Source organism: Salminus brasiliensis, chromosome 25, assembly GCF_030463535.1.
Source record: "Salminus brasiliensis chromosome 25, fSalBra1.hap2, whole genome shotgun sequence".
NCBI classification, from domain to species: Eukaryota; Metazoa; Chordata; class Actinopteri; order Characiformes; family Bryconidae; genus Salminus; species Salminus brasiliensis.
The window spans coordinates 18324588-18347779 of record NC_132902.1 but is presented as its reverse complement, the minus strand read 5'-3'; the positions used below and the strand labels follow the sequence as shown (position 1 = coordinate 18347779).

Here is a 23192-nt window from a genome sequence, read left to right as displayed (position 1 = left end):
ATCGCTATTACTACTAGTCCTTTTGTATACCTTTTTTTATAATTGTATACACTGAAAACACTGAACTTGAGTAGAAATTCCCTCAAAAAAAGTGTTCAGAGTCTTGCCCAACGACTCAATGTATCAGTGTAGCGCAGCATAGTCACCCAAACTGGGAATCGGACCCCAGTCTCCCATATAGTGTGGTAGCTCACTGGCAGGTAGTGGTGTTATCTGTTGTGCCACATCAAAACTAGGAACTATATTATTAATAAAAGGTTAACCACACTTATTAGTTCAAACCAGGCTTTTTTTGTTCAAATAATGTCACAAAAGAACAAGTAGTTTATTAGCTGATGTTCTGTTTAGGCCATAATTAAATCCAATCTCTTGTTCTGTAAACATTTTTGAACAAACCGTAGATTGGAATAATTGCAGAAAGGAAATGGTTCAATAAATGCAAAGCAACAAAGAAGTAAACAAACAAAAGACTGCAGTATTCTATATCCACAGTCCTATAACACTGATCATATCTTGGCTCTCCTGGACTTGCATCTGAACCTTCGGCAGAAAAATCCCAGCTATGCATTTAAGGCCAATTGGCACTGCAGCTCAGGCCAGGAGCCTCCAATCCATAAAGTAAACACAAACATGATATTACCAGCCTGACTCCATGGAGACCTTCGTTCAAAGACCTTTCTGAGCACACTTTGATGTGAACTGCTGTAATTGAAAGGAAATCTCGCCGGCTCTTCAGTGTAAAACCTGCACACTCCAATTAGAAGGTTTCCAGAGCAGGCTCTAAATTAGCACATAGCTAAGTCATTGCTCTTCTTCAAAGGGAAGATGGGGGGTGGTGGGAGGAGCCGTGTAGGCATTTTTGGCTTGTTTTGATGCCGTGAGAACAAACCCCAGATTGTGAGTTGACAGGAGAGCAGGGGAGTGCTAATGCGCACTTGTTTGTTGTACCACGCATGTGTGTGCATATGTGTGTGGGCATACAAGCATGTGTAGTTATGTGGGTGTACACTGGTTCTGTGGGTAAGCCTGGCATTAGCCTTGAATTCCCAGACTATGCTATATTGTGTGAACTCCCACGACCCACCACTGTGGAATAAGCCATTCTTCTTGAGGGACAATGCTCTATTCCACTGCGCAGAGACCACCTGCACAGACAGATCCCTCATGGAATATAGTTCCAAGCCTAAGGACCCTGTGGACCCTGTGGTGAACTTGGATGCATGGATGATGCTTTGGGCTTGGACTACCTGATGGTTTTGTTTGCCATGGCCCTCATAATTCCCAGACCCAAACATCGGAAACCTGTGGATAGACCTCAAAAGAGCAATCTAAGGCACTGCCAATATAATCTGAGGATCACTGATTCGCAACCTTGGTCATGCTGCCTTTCATCAGCAGCCGAAGCCCGAGAGAGCACAATTTGCCTTGCTCTCTAAAGATGGGTACACAGTGGGTACTCTCTCTCCACATAACTGGCATGGGCATGTATTAGCCAATAAATCAGAGCTGGGTGCCCGACGTTTTCCTCAGAGCGTGTTGGTTGCCTGGTAACACTGCATCGGAGAAGGCATGTGTCAGTCTTCACCCTCCCAGTGTCTGGAGCATTAAATGTGGGTTGGGCTAATTTAAAATAGAGGAGGAACATTGCCTTTACAGCTGCACACATTTCCACACAGTCATTACGTCTACAGGTTACAGTACGGCAATTCAACTGAATGGTCACTCGCTCACCACGAGAGTCATTTTACTGTAGCCCTTAATAATGTTTACATTGCAATAAATATACTATTCAGTCATAGCAGATGCCGTTACTACGTGAATAATAAAATTACCGCAGCTCACAAACATAGGCTTATTTTAGACTGAGCTGTTTCTAAGAGGGTTTGCCAGGCCTTTAAAGACATGCAACAGAACTCATTACAATCAACCAGAAACAACTATATTTGATTCCACTGAACAAATAAATATATAAATAAACTGTCTGCTGTGTGCTTGTGTGTGTAGAAAACCAACAACAGGGAACGAGACTCGCTCCTCTTGATGGTTTTATTTCAAACCTGTCAGCAAAAGGCTTCCTTAAATCATGTTTCCTCGACAACTTCGTTTCTCAAACAAATACATAAAAGAAAAAAGAAAAAGGAAACCAAACACAAACACAAGAACATGGGACCAAACCCCACTGCTGAATCAGTTACAGCCCAGATAAATATACTACATCTCTTCCAAGTAAGAACAGGAGCACATACACTGATCAACCAGAACATAACTCCACAAGACCTCTGAAGGTGTCCTGTGGTATCTGGCACCAATACGTTAGCCACAGATTCCTTAAGTCTTGTAAGTTGTGAGGAGGGGCCTCCATGGAGTAGATCAGTGAGCCATGGGCATTCCTTTCTTAGATCACTTTTGGTAGGTACTGACCACTGCAGTCCAAGAACACCCCAAAAGGCCTGCCTGATGTTTTGGAGAGGATCTGACCCGGTCGTCTCTGACAGAGGCCACAGTAACCTTAATATAAAAAGAGGATTGCTTCCACAGCACAATAATGAACCTACACACACCTCAAAATCCACAACGGACTACTTCAAGAGGCAAAAGCTGAAGGTTTTGCCATGACCCTCACGGTCCATTGTGGATAGGCCTTAAAAGAGCAGAGCATGCAAGACTCTAAGAAGTCTAAGAACATGTGATTGGTGTATAGTGCAATCCTCGACTTGTAGATCATATATATTTTAAAATGATCTGACCTTAGCCTATCCATGACCTTTTCTTCAAAATTCTGACTCTGCAGCACTTTGACAGAGCATAGACAGGGTTAATAATAGACCAAGTCATAAATGTCACGTGTGGAAGTGGTTTGTTCTAGTGAGTGTGATATGGTGGTTGTGTAGGTCAATCTCAAATGGCTCCCTATTCCCTACATAGCGCACTCAGGACACTATGGCTTCTAGAGAGAAAGGCTATCTAGGGCGGAATATAAATGGCACTATGTAAAAGGTTTTATTTCGTAAGAACTACAAAGTGCACTATGTAGGGAGTAAGCAGCGACTGTGAGGGACCATGCACCCAAGTTTTGTTTTTTTATTTTAAGGGTTTTATGCACTTTACACTCTGCACTGCTGCTAAAATACTCTGAAAATACTGTAAAGTTCCCTTTGGAGATCAATAAAGTAGGTCCGTGCATCTCTCCGTCCATCTAACTACCATACTTCTTGCAGAAAGACACTCCTCTTTGAAAGGCCAAGCTCCACGCCAGCTGAAAGTTGGACTAGCAGGGAATTATTCCCCGAGGTTTTTTGTGGAAGTAGTGACAAATGGTGCACCTCCTGACCTCAAAGTGCTTCATCAATGTGAAGAGTTTGAGAAGCACAAAGGCTGCTGGGAAGCAGGCCGCTTTGCGGCTGGAGAGACGGGGAAGTGAACACAGATGATTGAGCAGCACCCTGGGAGGACACTCTTCAGGCTGCTCCTGAACGCCACTTAGAAATCCACCTCACACTTTTACTGTTCAGGGGACAAAGCTCTCCAGCCCGTGTTTGTTCTTCCAGTGGACGAAAACGGAGGACTGATTCCACATGAGAGGATCTCCTTATCCCTCAGGAATACGCCTAATTGTCGGGAACTTATGAAATAAAACGTTTTCTGAGAGTTTCTGAATTTTGATATCTGACTCAATATTCATGTAAATTACCTGAAAAACAAACTTTCTAGACACTACGTCTAAATGTGAAGCAAATTAAATAATAAATAAAGAAATAATTAAATGGGTAATGGTCACCACTGTACTGTTAACCAAATGACCATGGTTTTTGCACTACTTCTGCAGAATTGACCTTTTTTAATATTATAATATTAAAAGTTTTAAGCACCCATGATAAAACCTAAAAGTCCCTTAACTTATCAGCTCATTAAAACACTAATATTAGAATAAATAATTAATATTAGAGTAAATCAGGTGATCTGCTGATGGAACTGGCCGGGGGCATCCAGGAGAAATCTGGAACCATGCCTTTTTCTTTAAACTAGCTCACAAGATCTATTTAACTTCCCAAATATAAAATTCCAGATACGTTTTAATGTATTTATGTTTACCTGCAGCTTTCCTAATGAGATCTGGTGTTTTGCAGAGACAAATGGTTTTAAAGAATGAAATTAGGTGTTGACATTTGTTTCCCCCCCTCCCCATGAACGCTTATACTGACTGCATCTATTTCAATAAACTGCACTTACACCGTACATTTTTATAATACATTTAAAAACTCTTAACGTATTCATGTGCCACTCATAACTAATGACTCAATAATATGAAAGGAACAAATGCAGATACAGAAGCTTTATGCATGTGTGGCTCTTGCCTGGTTTAAGGAAATGAGCATTTTTTCAAGCTTCATAACCTGAATTGGAAAAGACAGACAGCAAGGGTACACGGGTTATGTAATAGTATAAAATTTGCTAGCACAAAATCACATAGAAAAGGAACATTCCTCAGCCTGCCATTTACTACAGTGACATCTTCACAGGGGACATCTCCCCCACACCTCCTCCACACCAGAACTCTGAACGCTGGCTTAGCCAGCAGAATGAAAGGTTAACATTGTCTTTCAAACATTCATTTCCGTGCCCTACCAGGGGTGCACATCTCCAAGCAGTCCTTAGAATCTCCTTTTTCAATCCACCAGCCCATAGCGCCTAGCAGTCAAGACTTCGGCGTAGCTAACACAGCGCCACAGTCATTAAAAAAAAAAAAAACCCTCCAGGTTCAACCCAGTAAGCTCTCCTTTGATATGACCACCATGAGCGCCTATCTAGACAGTCCACCATTCAGGCTAACAACTCGATCACCAGGTGCCAAATTACCAGGACCGAACTGTGGCGATGCCCTCGTTTCTTTAAAGGCAGAGAAGTTCGTTCAGCTGGCTTTAAACCTCAAACCTGTGTAGCTGCAGAAGAATCATCTCTTCAGTGGCTAGCATTAAAGTTACCAAGCAAAAAGTCAACGGACAAACACAAAAGCTGATCCCTCAAACCCAAAGACCTTGCGGTTGTGCTCCTGTGGCAACAAGACGTCAGGTGTAGGAACCCACACAGGGTGTGTTTTGGACATGCCTGGGCAGCATTAACCTCACCAGACTCCAGGGATGACTGTGCTTATCTCTCTCAGTAGTCTCCAAAGCAGATCAGAAGAAATTCTTGGCCCATTAACAAAGCTAGCTGGTTGATCTGACGACTCAAAGTCGAGTTGGGATTGACGGTCTCTGTTTTTTTCGAGTAGTTGGCATTTGAGGAAAAGAAGCAGACATTGATTTTGCACTGTGGTGCAGAAGAGGCTACTTTTTGATTTGACAATCTGGAAATAAAACCACCAACACTGTAGTTAAAACCGCTGTCCAAGTTTCCTAATGAAAAACAATCAAGTATGACTACAACTGAAAGCTTAAGACCAGCCTGCTAAGAGCTAGCTTTCAATGAAGTTAAAATAGGACACATCATGGGTTCCAGATCTGCTCAGGGTAAACCCCCTGTCAAACACATTTCTGCAGGAAGAACAGCAACATAACAATAAAACACTGTCTATAAATGACCAGCAACCAAACCACCACACTGCCGAGCAATAGTCACAAGCTCACCAGAGAGTGTGGGTTATATAAAAAGTCTTTTCAGTTAAAAAATGGGACAATTAAAATTCCACTATGGATTTGCAGAATATTTTGTACGGCTGAATCCACAAGGTCGTATCTGATCGTGAGGCGAATCTGCGGCACTGGGTCCATCATGTGACAAGCTTGGTGAAGTTGAGAAGGTTCTAGATAACTGTCTTCGACAACCACAGGACCCAGCATGGGTCAAGGCAAAGGCCAACAGCTGCAGACATCAATATAACAGCTTGAGGCGTTCTGAGAATTTCAACAGCCAATGTTTTATCATGAGTGATGATAATTAGGAGTTATGATGACAGAAAATTCCATCATTATTTCTGTGAAACTTGTCAAAAAACAGAAGATGGTTATTGCTGTGGAATGCAACAACTAGTCCAGACTCAAACACCGGCTCAAAGAATGTGGACGGGCACTGGGGGAAGGCAACTCCATTGCTTGTCATGACAGACAACCTGGCTTCCAGACTCGACTGCTCTTCAAGCTTAACTTCTGAGTTTGACGTTTCATCTGAGCTCTCCTCTGATAAATGTGGAAAAGGGAAACTTCTTAAGGAGAACACTGAGGGTTCTATGAATCAGTAAACAGTGCTAAAATGAAAGGTTTGGGACTGATCCAGAACCTTGCAGACCTGATCTCAGCTGGGCACGAGAAGAGAGCAGGTGGGGTGAGACACGTCCAACAGTCATGTCAAATGTCTGGCAGCTTATTGGACAGCAGGGAGCACAGCAGGCTCATGAAAGAAGCCCACCTCTCTCTCTAAGAACCAAGTCTGCAAAGTCTGATCACCAACTCCCTGGCTGCTTCACAAAGCTGGCAGGCACCAAAAAAGTCTGGCCAGTTGCTGAACTGCCAAATAATAACAGCAAAGGTTGGGGTGCGGGGGGGGGGGGGCAGCATTGTCTTTGTGCATTCACTAGATAATAGACTACTGGAGGGGAGGGGGGGGTTGGGGGGGGTATATGACCATCACAATTATACGTGCTTGTCTTGCTCCCCCAGTGGAGGGACAGGATGATTTTTTTTTCTAGGGGGCTGGTGGGCTTTGCACTTTTGAGGTAGGATTAGGCAGGCAGCAGTGTTGACACGACTGAGTGTGTTAAATGTGTGTGTGTCAGAGTTCTCATCAGAGAGAACTGGGCCATAGCTGGAGGTGCCCTTGGGGGTGACACAGTGAGGGGCTCAACCACCAGGACAAACAATCCCAGACAGCCTGAGCGGTGAGGACCCCCACGGACCTCATAACACTGTGTAAGCGGACCATGACACCGATTCACCCACGAGGGAACAAAAGAGTGCACAGTGGATGAACTACCAAAACATGCCTTAAATGCAGAAGCTGCACTGAACAAGGAAAATCAGTGCTTCTCCCAGAAACCACTCTGCGGTAAAACACGAGGAGCACTCCTAAAACAAAGCAATTACCAGCCAGCGAACACCAGACTTAAGAATCAGACAGAACACAATCTCCCAGACGAGGAACGTAATTTGTCAAGCAGCAAGGAGGTTTCTAGAAGCTGTTGCTGGCAGGGCACCGGAGCTTTCAGAGAGCAGAGCTGTGGTAACAGGGTGACAAAGTGGCCCCAAAGCCAGGGCACTCAACAGACAGAGCTTTGTGCAAAGAAGTGCTCAGATCAAGAGCCACCAATACATACTTGAAAAGGGGACATTAAAGTGACATTGGTGAAGGACTAGTGCCGTCTAGAAAGGTCCCACTGTAGAGCAGATGCTTGCTCCATCACGGCTCAAAAGAGTCAAGTGAAGGTGCAGTACTTTGGGCATTTTAGGCTCCTGTGAGAATTAGAATGAAAAGCTCCTTAATAAAACACCAGTATTAGAATAAATACTAAAAAAAACACTCACACTAAGAGTCGTGGTTTTACATCACTGTGTTCATTAAAGCATCTCATAAGCTGTCCTCATGGGAGTCTAGTATTATAATAGTCATCATCCCACACTCAGTTTGGTAAATTAGTGCTTAGTGAATAGAACTAAATTAGGGACGTCCGAATAAATCTGGATACAAGCTTTGTTCTCCAAACTTTCTCCAAAATGAGAATTCGTGTTCCCCTTTTCTACATTTATAAATCACCTGCATCTGTTCTAATGTGATCTGGAGTTTTTACAACCAAAACCCTCTTATTGCTGAGATGCATTCTTATTTACTTTGGGACTTGAAACTTCTGCATGGGACTGTAGATTAGAAATGAGCTCATTTTCTTGGCTGGTTCAGATTTCATTTGACCAGCAGATTCAGATTGTGGCAGATTCCAATTTCTTTCTTTCCAAGAATGATCAATTGTTTCTACTTTTAGCAAGGCAACCAACAAAATGAGAGTGAAACTAAATCGGGGTTAACACAGGGCTGAACAGTGGGACAGAAACTTTGCTCATATTTACACAGACATGGTAGAAGAATTAAACCCGCCAAATTTTACTGTTTAATGATCCTGCTGCAGAGAACCACGCAGCAGTAAACAACAGGCTGAGACAGACGTGCAGGGTTACACATGCTTTGAACCAGCCCTTTGTCCATGTTGGAGGGACTTCCAGACATGTGCTGAAGACCATCAAGATTTTTGAGGAATGCTAACGGCCGGCGAGTGCAGACGGACAACACAGCGACTGTAAGAAAGGTCTATAAGGAGCCTTTTTGGCCACAGCCTTAGAGAATGTGTATATTGGTTATATTAGACTGATCAATTACCAGTCATGACCACTCAGTGTATCTCTACTGTATCTGAGTTGAAACACCTCTGCATATTTGCACTTCTACTACATTCTGTTGGTGGTGTCTGACAGCTGGAAAGCCAAATAGGTCACAAGTAAGGCAAGCCATCCACAATGCTAAAACAGTCACAATTAGCCATGTCAAAATCAAGTGGTGCATTGATCAGAAGATGAAAAGTAATGGAGAATGATACAGTCAAGGAAGGTACATCTAGGAAGGCCTTTATACTGGTGGTCCAAACAATCCTTTCAGCTTGGAAACAAAGGCAACATTGTGACGGCTCTCCAGAACTTAGGCATACTCAATGATGAGCACACAAGATACTTATAGACAAGATGCTTCAAAAAAGGCAAATTAGGAAGGGTAAAAAAAGCCCATAGCATCATTTCTGAGACAATAGTGTTAGACATATAGTACTAATTACGGAGAGCTCTGGACATGGTTAAGCTGTTTGATACATGTGCTGCCTTTAATTCCTCCCTGGAAGTTCTGTGATAGAAAGGTCGGTGGACCTGAAAGTAAACAACAAATATTCACTTGACTAACAGTGGGCTGTGATCAGTGACCCAATGAAAGTCATATGGATCAATAATTCACTTTATCTTCTCTATGTGTAAAAGTACAGCTCGTCACTCACTACGTCAGAGTAGAAGATTCCCTCTTGAACCGCTGCTGAGATCACTATACAGGGGGAGGTAGTTCCTCCCAAGAACAACCAACCCTGTAAAAAACAAAGATAGTCTCCTGATGCAACAGTACATACAGCATCAAATAATCGCCACCGACGATGCATTTTCAAATCTCGTGTAGACATTTCTTACCCCTTTACGGGTTCCCCCACGCTCCCTTGGACTCATCTAGGTAAGTAAATTCTATTCTTCAGCCTCAGCCTCGGTCTAATGCACTGCCACTAAGGCCCAGGGGTCACTAGATCAAATCCGCATTGCCATCAGCGGTTGGAGTCCAAGAGAGCGCAATCGGTCGTGCTCTCTCCGGATGGGTAGCCATCGCTTTCGTCCCTCATTACTCTTAAAGCAACATTGGCCGGCACAGGTGTCCGAATTGGCCCCGGTGCAATAACGCGTCAGAAGTTCAAAAAGAGGAGGCTGGCTATGCATGTAACAAAGGAGTCGTGTTAACTCCTATTGTTAGGAGCATTGCTAGGGGTGGGTTAATTGGCAGTACCAAAATGGGAGGAAAAAGTGAAAATCAGATAAATTAAAAAGCAAAATTAAAAATAAAAATTTAACAAAAAAAATTGAACGAGAACAGCCATTACCACAACAAAATAATAAAATTAGGAGAGATGTTTTTATCCAGAGAAAAGCATCAGGATGCCATTAAATTGTTGCATGTTTATTGTCTGGCTTGTTTGTGTAGTTCATCTGAATAAACTAAAAGTTTTTAAAAGACATATCCTTACTTCAGAAAGTCAGGACTCACTGCATGCAATTTCCTCCCTCGTAAAAACGACACTGTGTTGGCATTCATGTGCACTCATCTAATAAATATGATATTGCCAAACAGCATATTGCTGGAAAGCAGCAGTATTCGAATTCATAAGCATATACTGGGGTTAAATTTTGCAACACCATGTTTTGAAAGTCTAGTGTGTGTGAAGTGGTTTACAGTGAAGTTCACTGCAGAAACTTGTTCAAACACTTCCTAAAGAGCGTTTTCCCAGCTTTACAGCAGTGACACATAAAGCATTTACTGTAAGCAGCCTAACACAGGCACTGAGAATGGTTTGTGATCTTGCTCATTCAGTACTGGAAGTATTTTCTAGGACCCAATGAAGCAAACACATTTTGTTATCCTTAAAATGCCTATAATCATAAATTTACATGCCCTGCAGTAGAGGAATAATGCTGCCATTTTATTCCCATCTCATCTACATGGATTACTATTTGATGATGCTTCTACTTTTCTTTAGGCTTTTTTAGCACCATTAGGCAGGCAGATCACAATATCCGTCAAATACTGAAGACTATGTTGTCTACGAACTTCAGAAATTTTAGATTTACTGCTAATGGCTAGAAGTTTCACAGGGTAAACTGCCAAGTCAAGTAATACAATCACTCATCATAAATAAACACACAAATGCACAGCTTACACACACACACACACAACACAACACAAACTGTGCTGATTATTGTGTACACACGCAGCTTTGTACATGTATGCATGTTACTGGGAAACCATTATAACCAACTGATATAAACCGATATAACCAACTATAAGGTTGTAGCACCGTTTTGAGAATCAGCTACAGGATGTTTGTTTGTTTGTCCTGAACAGCATAAACCAGACCAACATTTAGTTTAGAGGTATCTTTGAACTATTAGTCTATTTACATTTACATTTATGGCATTTAGCTGACGCTCTTATCCAGAGCGACTTACAAGGTTACTGGTATTACAGAGGAGGGCCAATGTAGTGTTAGGAGTCTTGCCCAAGGACTCTTATTGGTGTAGCGCAGCATAGTCACCCAGACCGGGAATCGAACCCCAGTCTCCCACATGGTGTGGTAGCTCACTGGCAGGTAGGGGTGTTCTCTGTTGCGCCACACCAACCACACTATTCTAACTAGCTAAGGTTTTTCTTGGGTAAATAGCAAAGCACTTTTGTAAGTCGCTCTGGATAAGAGCGTTTGCTAAATGCCTTAAATGTAAACAAACATTTAGTTCATTAATTACATATTAAAGTCAGTTTAGGTTCCCAATCACATAATTCACTTACTTTTCGTTTCTGCAAGCAGCATAATTTAACATAGTTAATCAGTAAGCCATTAAACCTCATAAATAAAAGTAGAGATTTCCCAATCTGATCCAGTGAATCGGGATTAGAGTCAATCCAGGACTATTTTAATGGCTTTGGTATCAAATATTTGAATCCCAACCCAGTTAAATGTTAAGTTGTTGGAGCCACGGTGTTCAGAGCACCATCTGGTGTCCTCGTGCCACGTTATTTCCAGCCGGCACTGAGTGCATAATTGAGATCATATGCTGGATCATTGACTTCTACTGAAAACAGGTGAAAATTCTTGCATTAATATTTAATCAATAAATATCGCTGTATATAATCGCAGAAAAAAAAGAAAGAAGAAACCACCTGTTTGCGCATCCAAATACCATGAAAACATGTCCACAGACAGTAGTTGGACAGGACTGATTTAATGAGACACAGATGGATAACAGACATGCTAATAAACTGTATAACACTGCTGTTTTTATTACTGTACAGTGTGGCCATCTTGGATTTTGAACTCCTGGTTGGTTAGGCTCTCACGACTTTCCAGACGTGTGGATTCAAGTTAATTCCCTTATTGGAACTCGGACATTCCGACATCCCAGTTAAAGTGGAATGCAACCCTAATCTGCCAGAATTGAACAAGCTGTCTTTATTAATGTATTATTTCTTCAAGATTGACATATGCAAGCTTGTTTCTGATTGGCTAGTCTGTAATGGGACTAATGTGAATGGGTGGTGTTAAACTACTACAGGCCAAATAGGTGGACAGGTAGACTTGTTGTTTATTACAAAAATAAACATTTAAAATGAGACCTTTCTATAGCTTAGCTACCATATATGGACCATTCCAACAGGGCCTAAGGACTAATAGTGCTAACATTGCTATATTAATTGTGTTTACAAGTTAAATTTGGTGTTAAAAGTAGTGTTAAAATGTCCAAAAAAAGGACAAAAAAGAAAAATACCCCAAATGAGCTACAGTTTACATCTGTAGTCCAAGCCCAGTTCTAAGCAAGGCACCTAAACAAAAAAGTGCTACAAATCTGGTGGTGTAACAATATTTATTCAATATTTCTTAATGCGAAAGATAAAGTACATTTAAAATGTAGTGAAAAAGAAAATTCTAAATTTTCAATTAACAGAATTTTACTGCTAGGGGGGAGAAATTAGCCAGTTTTGGAGGGATAAACTCCCAGCTCCTGTGAGCCAGTTAAACATGACCGAGCAGGTAATTGAGCATGTCACAAGCGATGTTCGTGAGGTGCTTCATATCCACAAGTGTCACAGTCTAAACACTCCTAGAGCTCGCTGTGTGCCATCCATTTAATACACCACTCCACTTGTGCGCTACAGTGCTATTAACTTCAGGAACTGAAGCAAAATGAGGTCACCTTTTCAAAAGTTGTCCCCCTGATAAATTGTGGCCGCAAATAATATCCATTATGCAAGACAAATTTCTTTTAACAGATAAAACACATCTGCCTGGTGCAGCAACGTACATTAGTCTCTTTCCTTCTCAAACCACCAGTCCTCAGTCTCGCACCCCCCCCCAAAAAAAAAAAGAAAAGAAAGCCTGCTACACAGCTGGCATATTGATTACAAGGACGCCATAAACCTTTGCTGTCTCCAGGTTTTATTGATCTCGGACGCCCAAAATCCATTAGCGCCCTTTACATTCATAGTGCTTTGTGTCCCCGCTAGGATACAGCAAGTTCTCTCTCATGTTTCCTTTAAACACAACTGTGTAGAGGCGAAAGAGCAGCAGCAGTGGATTAGCAGTGTTGGCGGAGGGCCTGCCAGCGCTGCTCCCTGGCTGGCTCTTCAGTCATCGAGGGCATCCAAGTGATCCAAATTACCAGAGTGGCTTCTGTGTCCAAGGGCTCCAGGAAGTGTCCAGCTAAGGGCCAGGCGAGACGGACTTCCTGCATTTGACTATTATTAGTCCCCTCAGGAGGCCTTGGCTCGGAGCTACAGTGCCAGGATTGTACACAACGCCCCCCTCCCCAGTTTGAGTTGACTCAAGCAGCTCGAGAAGTAGGGCAGAAGCAGACACAAACAGGACCACTGGCTGACAGCGGTCCAACGCACCTACCTCCGCTTAAACACTCACAGCAAGCCAAAAGCGCTCTATCGCTTGGCTGTGGATGAAAGGTCTACATCTGTCCTTAAAGGAGCCATACCTTCGAAAGCCAGGATTGCCTCAGTATTTTGAAACACATACTGTCAAACTAGGGCTGTCTAAAACCAATTCATACTAGCATACTACAGTATATAGACAAAAGTACTGGGACACTTGCTCATTCATGGTTTATTGTGCTTTTGTAGGAGTAACTGTCTCCACTATCCAGTGAAGGCTTTCTACTACATGTTGGAACATTGCTGTGAGGATTTGATTGCATTTATCCCAAAAGTAATGGGTGAAGCACCATCATTCCAGTGAACACAGTTCCACTGCTCCACAGTTCAATGCTGGGGGTGCTTTATACCCCTCTAGCCCACATCTGGCTTTAGGCATGGTGCCAATCGGTTCAGGATATCACATCTGTTCCAGAAAGTCCTATTCTATTGGCAGTACGTCTCTACAGGGACTAGACAAGCTGTATGTGTGTGCGTGCATATGCACACCTGTGTCCGCAATCGATGCTTAACTTAAAGTAGCTGAATGAGGTTTCTTAAATGGGGTGTCCACAAACATTTGGCCATATAGCATATTTACAGCCGTTTCAACTCCCGTCTTTGACCAAGACTCTAACAGCATCCCCATGCTGGAGAAAGCAACATCCCTTAGACATTACAAGGTGCCTTTTATTGTTAGTGAAATTCTTAATAATGGTACAATTTTAATGAAGTCAATAATTTATGGTAATTATACATGTACACTACGAGAAAATTTCTCTCTTTGCATATCCCAGCTTGGGAGGCAGGGGTCAGAGCACAAGATCTGCCATGCTACGTACAGCCCCCCTGAAGGAAAGAGGGTTAAGGGACTTGCTTAAGGGCCAAACAGTGGATACGTAGCAGATGTAGGTACTGAAACCACAACCATGTGATCAAAAAAGCATGTGATCTAAAGCAGTTCTCACATATGAACTCCCATATGAAAAGCCCAGAGAATCAGGTGCGGACATTATCTGGAGTAATAATGCGTTCCCACTACAGGAAATGTTCCACACGGTTTAGGCAATGGTGTGTCGCCCGTGTGCCGAGTGCAGGAGGCAAAGCAGGATGCAAAGAGTACACTACGGAAATAGCAGGTTGAGGTTTGTTTACAGCATGTTGAAGATGGTGAACGAAGATACCGACTCATCCATAATCCTTGCTTATGAAGCAATTTAACATTCAAGTCCACGCCTGTAGGGATTCAGGTGATAAACTTCAATAAGTGGTGTTTTACCTGCTGTTTACTGAGTGGTTTTGTTCGATAACTTTCAAAACATGCAAAACAACGTTCCATCTGGTTTCTGCATATGGCTGCAGTTGTTTAACAGGCATTTGCAGGTCGGTCACCTCTCAAAATACTGCTGTTACAGACTGTGGAGCAGGAGGTTTTGCTACTGCTTACCATAACATAACCCCAGAACAGCAACATGCTGCTCATGTCAAAATGTATTTCATGGTATTGGTGTTCTGTACTGTCAATACCAGTACTATACTCAGATGCAGACACTACTACAGTGTCTTTATTGGTGCAGCATAATTATTATTATTATTATTAGTATTATTGTCATCAACATTAATGCCCTGTAATAGTCTATTGGTTTAACAGTACCAGGGAACATGGCGTTCATCATTATTTCACTCATGATCATTTTACACATCAGTATCCCCACCAGCACAAGCTCATTACAGCCCTGCTCTCAATGTCCTGTTTAAACCCAGGCCTCATCAAGAGCTCACACAAGGACCAATTTAGTCTCCTTAGTCCTTATAGTCTCTTCAAACTTCTCCATGGACAAACTCAATCGGAAATTTCCCAAGCACCTCTCACCATAATTACTGCTGCAGCCGTCATATAGCCTACCTCTTAATAACTACCTCTCGATTGGCAGCCAAGTCCCCACAGCAACGATAAACGTCAATAAATGACAGGGAGGTAAAGAACACCACCTTAAGACAAAGGTTTCTGATATGAGGGAACTTTCAGAGCATGGTTTAAATGTGTTACTCAACCCATTTAAGATGACATGAAGACTGACTGATTGGGAGATGGCTTACTCATTACTCATTTGTCCCTGGCAGATTTGCCCAATAAGTTAGTCAGGACCAAGGTCCTAACATTGATCTCAGCAATTATTTATTCTGTGCACTCCCTAAAAATCCACAAATGGGTGTATATAAAAACTGATAGTTATTTCTCTCAAACAGTCAAACACTGGAGGACAAATCATCCCCCGGCTTGAAAAAACTCAAAAACGACCACCCAACACTACTACACGTTACAGTCTGTTCCGAGACATTTTGAGCTATTTAACCCTTGGGCTCCACCGCTGAGACTCTGAAGAGGAGGCAAAGAGGATTTCCCGTTATCTGCAGCTGAAGAGGCTGGAGACGAGCAGCCTGGACTGACCATCTGTTTTTGTCTGCAGACAGTAGAGTTGGCACAGCAGTAAATACAAAGTAAGGCATGATGAACGTTTATTAAAACTGAACACGAGGTTGGTTCGGGGTTGGAGAGTTTAGACGAACAAGGAATGGCCGTTTCAAAAGACTGCAGCTATCGCAAGAAGGAGGACTTTTCTACAGATCATCCAAAACAAAGAAAGGCAGGTTCAGCTAAACTATCCTATACGGCCACAACTTCTGTGTGGCATTATGGTCTTGAGGGAAAAATCATGCACAGACTTCTGCTTCCTTGCTGGAATCAATGTAGTCTGCATCTCTTGAATCTCTCAATAAAGTCTCCGTCCATTCATGCTCATGGTTTTCTGGCACAGGATTCAACTGGATTTGAGTTGGGTGGGACTTAACTTGGCACAGGTGACGTTAGGTCTGCCAAAGTACCAATCAGACATCGCGATACATGCACGTCAGCTACCGGTGTTGTTCCTATTTGTTTGTGGCATGTCTAGACCCACGGCTTCCTACCACCTGTTGTGCTTTCTTTTTACAAGAGCATCATAACTGAAGCAATACGATTATACGCTAGGTACCCTCTTAACATCAAGCCTTACCATATTTTCTTACAATTCAACGATAGGACACTAAGCTAACGTAACTTCAGCAAACCAAATTCTTACTCAATGTCAAGGAGTCACTGCTTCTAAAGGAAAACGTTCAAAAGACAGCGTGTCAAAGCTACACAAATGAAGTCTTGTAAGACATTGGTACGACAGGTAGGTAGCTAGTTAGCTTAGGTAGCTAACTATAGGTTACAGGCAGTGTCGAACACAACGTGTGTGCAACCTAGGCATCATATGATGATCATTCGCTGTAGAATGTAATGAATATAAGATTGCTGACACTGTCTTGCTGAGCTTGTTAAGATTTTGCACATTTTACTTACCATTCAGAGGAGATAAAGGTTGTGAACATTGCCAGGGAGGTGCTATAGTCAACTATGATGTATTGGGGGTTTTGTTGATATTTTCATGTTGTAACAAACAATATATTATATATCATATATCCTCTTATATGGATGTAATGGTAGACAGGGCTAAAGATGGCAGCCTGTAGCAGAGATGTTAACCGTTTATTTTCACAGCCCACTTAAATATCCCAGCTTTCAGGAGCCCACATACATGCATGAATAAATAAACACATAATGGCAACTTGTGGAACTCTACCAAACGCCTGCGAGACCTCATTTTCACTGCAATTAGGCTAAATAGGCATAGTGTGCCACCGCTACACGGTACGAATCTAGAGTGGATGCTTAAAACTCAATGTGCAATGATATCAGTATCATGTCAGTATCTGCAGACTATTGCTAAAAATAGGAATATCAGATAGATGTATAGATTTGACTGACATTTCAGACAAACTACAATAGACATACTAAGGTTTTTGCGTGACAATTTTCTTTTTATAAATTTATTTCAGATTTTTACCAATTTTCTCCCCAATTTAGAACTTTAGAAATACCCAACTCATACAAATTCCCCCCAGTCACACATCTTTTAGAACTACCGCCGATGCGATATCACCAGAAAACCAATGCACCTGGAGGGAAGCGCTGTATACCTGGCTCTGACACACCGGCTAGCAGACGCCAGTGACGGCCAGCACTGCACTAGTGTGATGTGGGGGAGAAGGCCATCTACTCACTCAAGAGAGAACAAGGCCAATTGCGCTCTCCGGGGGCCCAGGCTGCCGATGGCTAGCAGCATGATGACAATGATATATTGTTGAGTACTGTTTTTACAATATTTAACAATTTTATATTTTAAATATTCTTCTTATTAGCATAATAAGCATTTAATTTTTGCAGAGTACCAAGCGCTCCTCACGCTAGAGTTGTGGTGCTCCATCGCACTCATACGCTGCACTGATAAAGGAAAGAAGAAATCAGCTTCCTTCAACGTCCTTGACGTGAACAGTGAAGTTTCCGCCACCTTCTAACACAATGGAGGCTGATTTGCAGTTGATTGCTGATTCTCGGGATCACACTGATGATCAGTTAGTCAGTGTCAGCACTATGAATGCAGAAGTTGTTCGCATCTGTTTAACCGTTCCTGAAGCCGTAGGGCTTCCAGTATATAGCTCTTAGAGTTCTATTATCGAGAGCACAAAACCAACAATGCGCTGACAATGCAACGGTACCGAAAGTAAAGGGAATGCTGTTTCAGTAACACTCAGTACTATGTAGTATCTCAGCTTGTCTGAGGATTGAGGCTCTATCAGCAGAACAAACGATGGTGGGCAATTTTCCCTGCTGTTCCAAGATGATGAATCTACTGCCTCCCGGAAGCACCTGATCCCAGCAACCGCGCAAGACCTGTGTATTCCGGGTGGCTCTCAGCCTAATCTATGTGCTGGACAAGACCTAATCTCCACTGCGCAGTTCCAGTCCGGCATTAGAGATGCAGTGGTTGTCTATAATTGTGGCTAAAACTTTCATGGACCTTTCATTCCTATGCAAAACTACTTTCTCCAATCCAGAGGTGACCTGAACGGTGCAATTTGTGGAAAGTCAAACATTCATCACATTCACTGAGACCAGATCTCTGTGCCAAGTCCTGACAGCGTTAAATACTCTGATCATTATGCAGAACAGGTCACATTTTTGGCCACAGGACAACCGATACAAAGGGAGACTTTATCATTGGGTTTGCCTCATTTGTTCTGGGTGACTGCTTTTAGCTTCTTTTTCACTGTGTGCAAAAAAGAGAGAGGCATTCACACACACACCGGCAACATAACGGCTTGCATCTCTCATAAATATGACATATAGAGGTAAGACACATGCCAAGGCTTGCAGACACCTACTTATCTTACATAAACTACGGTATTAACAGGTTTTAAGGATGTCAATCACACACACTGCACAGCTGTCCTTCCTAAGGGTACTGGATGAAGCTCCATCACTCCAAAGAAGACAGCTACACTGCTCCACAGTAGAGCAGGGGGTTTCTCTACCCCCTCTATACACCCTCTCATGGGCTGGCAGTGGGGATGGTGATCTTATGGAGGCTAATGTACGGCAGCTTTGCTTCAGAGGTCATATGAGCAGTATGAGGAGTTAATGCACAAATGAGAGAGTGTGTCTAGATACTTTTGGACATGTGTGTGTATATATATATATATATATATATATATCTTCACAAATCAATGGCTTTAGTACGTTCTCAGAGCGCTCGGACCGCTAGCCTTATTAAAAAAAATCACCCCAACGAGCACCACTATGACAGGCAGGCCATATTCACCCCAAAGATGAAGGAGGTCAATGCAGACTGGTTAACTTAATGCTCCGGTCAGCAATGGGTGCCCAAACCAGAAGGTGCGTCTGGATACTTTCGGACAGATCATGCTTACCATGCCAAGGCTATGGCTCTAGTGTATTTTTTTAAGGGCTCAGACATTTCCTTGTATATTTTAAGGTCTTTAAAACCCATCAAAACAAACACCACTACAGCAGACAGGCCATCAACACACAGGAGGTTAACGCAGACTGGTTACTTGACTTGCAGTAACTTGCAGTAAAACCTCAAAGGGGTGCAGAAACCTGACTATTACCCTTGTTGTCCCACAGAAAGTGTTTTTTTAGTGTCTTTTAGTGTTCAGGGAGAATCTGGAAAGCCAAACACACACAAAGTTCCCCCAATACTAATACCAGACAGTCACTGTTGGCAAACACTGAATGGAGGGATGGAGGGAGGACGAGGAGCGTCTCCTCCTCGACAAATACGAGGCTGATATTAATGTCAGACCTCTGGTTTAGTCCTATGTGGCTTCCATACACGGGGTGTTCTGCCTTTTCCGAGAGTTTGTCTGAAGCTGTGAAGTAAAGCCCTTAGACTAGGACGACTGAGCCTGGGCGACAGAGCCCCGGGGTGCTGTTTATAAACAACCGGCGCTGGATTCATCTGCGACTTCGGTTAGTTAGAGATAGCAGGCAGCGGTGAAGGTGTGGGAGAGCAACGATGCCAGCTCAAAGGCAGTGTGCACTGTCGACGTGTTAGCCCTGAGAGTACAAACAGGAGAGCCCACAAAAACACTGGAGCGCTGAGAGCCGCTTCCACTCACCTCTGCAGTGAAGCACTGGGCTGTTCCTAAGAGCCCTGAGGAGCAGACAGCAGCGTGGAAGGCCAGGAAACCGGAGGCTGCACTTCACCGGAGAGAGGAAAAACGACGTCCCTTCCACCCCAGCCAACAACGCCGGAATGAAAGCTCACACACTCTCTCTCTCTCTCTCTCACACACACACACATACACACACATACACACACACACCACTGCCCGCTGTAGCGCTGCGAGAAGCGGAACACACCGCCGAGCACCGCGAGACACAACGAGACAAAATAGGACCAGATCCTCCAATCCCAAAGCAAAACGTTTATCCAATGGAATGAGAGGCGTTCGTCACATCCGCGCTCTGATTGGACGGTGATTGTGATTGACAGCGGAGAGAGCCATACAAAGCTCGCCGGTCCTGAGTAATGCTGTGCTGTGTGTCTGTCTGAAGTTCGGAGTCTACCTGCACTGTACTTCAGTTCTTACACCTTTTGTCTTCAGATAAACGGTACTTGTTGTTTATATTCAGTGTCAGAGCCCACAAATGACTTTTTTTTTTACGTTGTCTTCCATTAAACGTTAAAACAGGGTTTCCCTCTGTAAAGTTGACAGATTTTCAATATGTCTGTTCTAAAGGAATGTCACAAAGCAGTGGTCCTCAGTTAACTAGATGATTTAACCCCTTTAACAGCCTATGTGGGCCTATCAGCAGGCCGAAAGTGTTATTACAAACTTCTATTACCCAAAGAATAGCCCCACTAGTTTGCACAGCGGTCCCTGTAGTTAAAAGGTGCATGTATTTGTCACTATACAGCGAAATGTGTCCTCTGCATTTAACCCATCTGTGGTAGTGAACACACACACACACACTAGTGAACTAGAGGCAGTGAGTACACACACAGAGAGCGGTGGGCAGCCAACTCCAGCGCCCGGGGAGCAGAGAGGGAAAAGGGCCTTGCTCAAGGGCCCAACAGTGGCAGCTTGCAGAGCCCGGGAATCGAACCCACAACCTTGTTATCGATAGCCCAGCGCTCTAACCGCTGCCCCCTAAGTAATACACCTTACTGCATTAAGAGGTCAGAAAAATCAAGCCATTTGTAATCAACTGGGCTTTTTTTTTTTAGCAAGGAGAATGTCTGTATTTGTAAAAAATTACAGCTTTGCCCGCGAATATTCATGCCTTGCATGTCAAAGCTTGCAAATCGTTGCTGTCACACAATAAAACCTTCATAACCTTCATAATTCTGTTACGTTTACTATTTGGCATTTATTAAAAAAAAACCTGTGATCACATCTGGAGGGCAATCAAAAACCTAGTGCAAGCAAATTTAGAACCACATTTAGCATCACATGATCACGTTCCCAACATTCCCATTCCCATTGGGAAAACTGTCCACTCTTTCAAAGAGACTCTGGCTCTTATTTCAGATTGGTACGAAGCCAAGTTTCAACAACAATTTGATTTCATAAGCGTTTCGCAATTTGAATAGTTTGAAACATTTTATTGTCACGATTTGGAAAGTGCTTGATATGTACTGAATCTCGGTGTAGAATATGTATTTAATATGTATGTGGAGCGACACGATGCAACAGCCAAGAACATTTTTTTCGTGATGTAAGGTGACATCTGCCTGGAAAAATATGGAGAGCGAAACTCAATGGGACTAAAATGATGAGTTCTGAGGAAAATGGCAGGTAACTGTGTCTGTAACTTTCTCAGAGGAGGAGGGAGAAAAACAGACATGGTTACTCCAGATGGAAAGAGAAAGAGAGAAGAGCCTCAGGACCCAATGTAAGCTGAATCCTGTCTGAATAGGGCAATTGGCATCATTTGCACGGGGGGGCACTGAAGACATGCAGAAACAAAGTACAGCAAATTGTCTTCGGTAACTCCTCGCTCTTACAGTTACACACAGTGCTTCAACCTTTCAAAGCCGCCTGTCCGCACTACTTTTTTAAGGAAAAATTCACCCATAGGAGGAGAGCTAAGGGACAACTCTTACATTTTGGCTTGAGTTTGCTTTATGAAAAACATACACAATATGTCCGAATGTTTGTGGACACTCCTTATATAGAATGTATGCAGGACTCTCTGGTGATTAACATGAACCTGTTGGCACCATGCATCATGCCAGGCCTCTCCAGCACTGAGCTGTGGAACTCTGGAATGATGGACATTTAATGCTTTTGGGATGAGTTGGGGATGAGGTAGAGTGCTGATCATCCAACATCCTGACTTGTTGCTGAATGCAATCAAATCCTTACAGCAATGCTCCAAAATCTAGCAGAAAGCCTTGCCTGGGCAGTAGATAATACTTTTGTACTTCCCACTGCCAAAATATCCCTCCTCATTATTTGGGCTCTTGCTGTATCTTGCTGGGGTAACATATACAGCAAACCAGTAGGATTGAGGCCACTGATCTAATGAGGAGAATTTGTGTGATCTGTCTGCTTTCACGGGTCCATTGTGTGACTGGTCCTGGATTCAGCTTAGTAACCCAACCATACTGCATTGCCCAGTGGGAGTAACGCCTTTAGCCCACTTGCACAGTTTTTCTGTTCACTTGAGTCACATCATTAGCTAATGATTAAGCCCTTCTGGACCTCAATCAGGTCCATTAGAGCAGGAAACATGAATATGTGCAGTGCAATTGGCACAGAAATGCCTCGTCTAAAGCAGCTTTTGAGGTCTGTAGTAGTTTAATACTTTTGTCCTTTGCACTTTTGCTCCTTTTGTCTTTCCCAGTCCTCTGAAAACTTCAAGGATCTAGCCTTAGGACCACAATCTGCTTCTGGGTTTGGCAGCTATTCAGCCAGGCTATGTTGCCTCAATAAGTTCTCAATAATGATGTCGACACAGACAGTCTAGCACGGTCTAGCATAACCTTGATTGGTAAATAGAGCTGTCTACAGCCCATGCAATGAAATGAAATTCTATTCATCTTAAAATGTCAAAATCTCCCCACAAGTGAATATAATTTAAAAGCACATCTGCTTCTAAAGCGAAGGCAGCATTCGCACACCGCCAGGAGGTCTTTCTAGGGCCTTATTAGCTGAAGGCAAATGAACAGCGGAGCCAGTGAAATAGCCTAGCTGATTAAGTTGGAGGTCATAGACCGGGTGCAATGAACTTACGGCTCGAGATGAGCTTGTCTTGACATCAACATCCTAACAAGCATCCTAAATCATGGCTTGCCGCTGTGTGATTACACTTTTCTAATGAGACACATTCGATAATTGGGTCTACCTAAATGCATCCAGCTTAGGTTATTAAAGGAGCCTACAGTGTGCTCAAATGTTTAGAGTTTTAGGGTGGGTGTTTTTGGTGTTTGCATATGTGTGTGTGCGACTGTGGTGGGTGCTGAAAAAAGAAGCTAGGGCTACAG

At 43.0% G+C, this 23192-nt stretch overlaps 1 protein-coding gene across 2 annotated transcripts in view; it reads right to left on the bottom strand.

The window, feature by feature from the left end:
- The window catches only part of glceb (glucuronic acid epimerase b), a 70535-nt gene extending 50554 nt beyond the window's left edge, over positions 1-19981 (bottom strand). For both annotated transcript variants that reach the window (XM_072671500.1, XM_072671499.1), the window contains exon 1: positions 19819-19981. The gene's annotated coding sequence lies outside the window, so the exon portion shown is untranslated. The remainder of the gene's footprint in view (positions 1-19818) is intronic.
- Between the last annotated feature and the right edge of the window lie 3211 nt (positions 19982-23192).